Below are 4,661 nucleotides of genomic sequence, written 5' to 3'. Positions count from 1 at the left end.
TAATAGACACTTGTTAATATAATACGTATCAATAAGCTACCTTCACTGAGCAATAAGTATTGCACAATTATTTGCAACCATTCACATAGTGACATGATTCTATTATATATTGAATAACAATGTACCCCTAAGAGCATTATGATATTATCATAATTACATACTGTGTAAATAACGAACTTTAACGAATATACCATAAAGTCCACAGTTTCTTAATCAAAATCAAACCTCAATGAAAATTGGAATGGCAAGGCCATATTTAGTAATAGGTGAACTTTATAAACACAATACTTTATAATTAGTTCTGGGTGAAAACAATTTTTATTTGCTAACTGAAAGGTAAACAACTTTAAATAACTTATTCTTCAGTGTATAAAAAAGTATATGTTAAAAATGCTGCTATTATTCATATTTAAAACTCATTTCAACTATTATTACTCTTATGTCTATCTATTAGAAACTAACATATATGTATTTTTATGTTAAATTATTAATTCAACTGCTGTAAGAAGAAACAAAAACATAATATACTATCACTTTTATTGTTCCAACACATAGCCTTTGCTTCATAAGAATGTTACAAGAAATATGTAAATACAGATATAGAATTAAATTCGCTTACAGTTATTTCTAAATTCACGACTCAATATCATATGGTTCAAAGGAGTTTTTTACTCTTTTATATTAATAAAATTATTAATTTAATAATTTTGTATCTTATGTTCAATGTATTCAGAGAAAATTTCTGAATAACAAGCAACACCAAACCATTAATTATTTGTCATACATTCCACATCTGATAAATTCAGGTTTATGTGAATATTCCAAAAATACTTTCCGAATGTATGGTTAAAAATTTATAACAAATATAAAATAAATACCCATTTCGTCTATTTTCTGTAGCTCTTCTAGAATTTGCGTAGGATCTTTCATTTTAAGCACTGCTGCCCTAACCATTTGCCGCTGTCTTTTATTTTTCTTTAGTTCTTTTTTTCTCGCCTCTTTCCCTGTAAACAAAAATAGTTATTTATTTGGTGGTTGGTTTGCGGTATTTGGTAGCATCTTTTAGTATTAAAAAGGTTATTTATAAATACAAAGTACGATACTTACTTGCTTGATCAGTTGGATTCATATATTTACCACTTTTAGTGGTATTGATGGAACGTCGCCCCATTTTTGCTTGTTTCTCTTTGAATTTACGAGATAATATATAATTCTTATAAAATGAATTACGATTATATGATCTTAATACAAATTACACACAAATATCTATATATCCATCGCATGCAAACAGAAACGATTTTCAGTTTGACAATTATGATTAGTGTTGCCATATGATACTCTAATAAAATCTCTAAATATGACTAAGAAAGTAACCAAAGCTTGTGATTCATGCAGAGTAGCCGTAAAATTAATTTTTTTATCAACCAACTGTAATACCTATGGTTCAATTTTAGAAATATATTATACCTGTAGATCGAGTCTCCGGTCAGTAAAATCCAAATATTTCCCTCGCGCTTAATTTACTTATAGTTTGCAATGTTGAAATATTTTCTCAACCTACAGTTTTGCGAAACTGTCTAATACCTGTCTTGTAATTAATAATACCTTCAGACAAAGTTAAAATTCTACAAAACGTATGGGTATTTTTAAAATTCCTTATCTTAAAATATAGCTCTTTGATTATCTCTTATCTCAAATAGCTATTAAAAAAAAACTTAAGACGTCTAAATCGAGTTTCGTTGTGAATCGTTTTTTCTCCTAAATTTCCCCCTTATTATTTTTGTAATGCCTCTTTAATGTGGGGAGAAATTTCCGCACCTGGAATCACAGTTAATCTGGTATCACTGATCAAGGTTGCCAGTTATTTATAATTTAATTTACAGTGTGAATAAAGGTTTTATTACGTTCTCATGATGAACCCGTAAATCAAAAAGTTCTAAGGGTATGAATTTAATTATTTTAAGTAAGAAACACAGCTCGTTAATATTGGTTCATCGCACCGCGCTATCCCGCGTTAACCTGGAACTTCACTACACTATAGCTTTGAACATACATTTGCCGTTAGGCAGTCCAGTTATTAAATTGTCTACCTAATAGCGTAAGTTGTAGATTTAAACTATGTTGACTTTCGGAGAAAATACACGGAATAAAGAATTTTAGTAATTTGAATATAATGAAATTTGCACATAAAAAAATTAACCAGTAAAGATAAAATAATATAAACATAATCTTAAATATGAGGTTTAATTTTTATATTAAAATTTTATCTATATTTGCTCAAAGAATCACCTTAACTCATTCATGGTGTTAAAATCCGCCATAGTGTGCTACGTAAATGTGTCGCCTTCCGGAATCAGTCGGTGTATATCTAGTTCCAACAAGCCGGCATAATTGTGTCGACTGCCGAAGGGTAATCTCTCGTCAATCGACATTTTATTGGACCGCACTCCACTAATCATCAGGTGCAGTGGGGGTATTTTGCCGTGCACTTATAAAAAAACACATAAATTTATAAAATCTTATGTGGAACATGATTTGCATAGAACTTGCCATACCGAATTGATATTTAATGTTACTTTTCAATCGTTAATGCATACAATTAATCTCGTAAACCTAAAACCATATGAAAGTGTTTGAATTGGTTACATTAATGATATTTCCACCAAATTAGTGCTAGCCTGTACGCTTTGATTACGAATATGTCAACACGCTCGCTCAAGCATAATGCCGGCTCCACACGTTGGCCCCAATGTTGGCCCCAACGGCACTCGTCCAACGTGTGGATCTAGAAAATAGCATTGACCCCAACGTTGGGACGAGCATTGGTAGTTAGCTGACACGTGTCGATTTTTTGATAAAGGATCAAAAGAATCTGTGCCAATTTTGGGGATACCTCCACACATTGGTGATTTGCTCAGTCCTGTTGCAACACGCATTGCGTGCGTATATCGAGCGAAAATGTCATCATCCACAAAATCATCACGCGCGTGGACAAATGAAAAAGTTATAGAATATATAGAACAATACTAGGCACATCCAATTATATGGAATGCATCTCGGAAGGATCATAAAAATAAAAGTACTGTAACTTAGAACAGTAAAATCGATTAGAACTATTGCGTTTTCTGTATCAGATATGCCCACGTTGGCTCTGTTGAGACAGGACTAGTATAATAGCCAAGGTGTGGACGCCTCACGAAATTAACCAACCGACGTTGGCACGAGTGTAGGGGCCAACGTGTGGACCCGGCCTAATATAAAGTCATAGGCGTAGTTAGTAATTTTCCAAAGACGGCCGTTATACTAGACTAAAAACAAAATGGCTTCAGTGTACATGAAGATTTAATAATTTTGGTCGTTTGGAAAATATATAGTAGTATTAGACTGCCTCATATTTTTTTAGATGGGTATCAAGCAATTTTGGGTCATGATGCATAGGGCCCTCTCTATGTGTGGAATACATACTTAATGTAAATTGTAGAACCTTCTACTTCCAAATATCTATATCTTAGCAATGAATATTGTGCCAATCTTCGATCAACAATGTCAGCGTATTGTTAATTGAAGGTGCCAATATTAGATCACTTTTCCTAATTATGCGTGAATAATGGTACTTACATCTTTTACCGGATTTACCTACAATTAACATACCTATATAATACATGTTATGGTACATGGTATGTTCAATCCCGGCATTATTGCTAAGAATGTGAGTACCTAATTAAAACAGTTTTAACGTTATTCATAAATATCCATCCATTGAAAATTTAAAACGGGCCATCCATTGATTAAATTACATGTAACTGTATGTGTCGATGTTCACGTTGAGTTAAGAATATCAATTAAGTAAGTACCTACATATAAATTAACGATAGATCCGGTGATAATTAATTCGTATCCTATAATATTTACACGTAATTTACGCGAGACAAGTTCATGTATTCGTGTCGCATGATCGCATCACATAGATACCTACGGGCTACGATTCCTATTCCCACTACGCTGCACTCACACAAGTGAATTTTACGAGTATCCACTACCATCTACTACACACTGGTTTCATTCATATACCGAAACTAGACCTCTCTTTCTATCTCATTCATGCTAAGCCGTCGCGTATGTGTGTGACTGCAACGGCATTCCTCACCCACGAAATAGCGTTTGTTGAACCGATTCGTCGCGCGTCGGTCGCGGGTCGAAGTCTCGCTCGCTCCCTCGCGCAGTGGCATAGAACGCGTTCGTTGGAGGCGTTCGACTTTCAAGTGGCGACGTACGCTAGCGTGTATGTCTTCATTATTGATGCAAAAGTTCCACGATGGTAGATCATAACCAGAAATTGTTACAGGAGTTGCAAAAGAAAAGTGGAAACAATGTTTGTGCCGATTGCGGAAGTCCGGGTATGTCGTTATTAGTGATATTTGAGTATTTTAGTGTTAGTGTTTTCCTTGTGCGTGGTATTTTCATGGGGTTGTGAATAGGCGGGGGGCGTAAATGCGTCCATGCTTTGAAGTTCACTGACCTCAACGTAAAATGCATTCAATGAAAACAAATCATCAACATGGGTAACAATAAAATATTTCGATGGTTTGTGTAAGTACATAACTCCTTGTTTGATACATATCTCATATCAGCGATGTTTGTGTGCCTGTTCCTATCGGCAA

At 34.0% G+C, this 4,661-nt stretch overlaps 1 long non-coding RNA gene across 1 annotated transcript; it reads right to left on the bottom strand.

Moving 5' to 3' along the window:
- Positions 1-924: 924 nt before the first annotated feature.
- On the bottom strand, positions 925-1,326 carry LOC119191947. Its single transcript, XR_005113560.1, has 2 exons — positions 1,108-1,326; positions 925-1,004 (listed from the first exon to the last, which is right to left on the bottom strand). It is a non-coding gene; the product is annotated as an uncharacterized LOC119191947 (long non-coding RNA).
- Positions 1,327-4,661: the final 3,335 nt, after the last annotated feature.

This window comes from Manduca sexta, unplaced genomic scaffold (assembly GCF_014839805.1).
Source record: "Manduca sexta isolate Smith_Timp_Sample1 unplaced genomic scaffold, JHU_Msex_v1.0 HiC_scaffold_2142, whole genome shotgun sequence".
Lineage (NCBI taxonomy): Eukaryota > Metazoa > Arthropoda > Insecta > Lepidoptera > Sphingidae > Manduca > Manduca sexta.
This window is presented reverse-complemented; position numbering and strand designations above follow the sequence as displayed.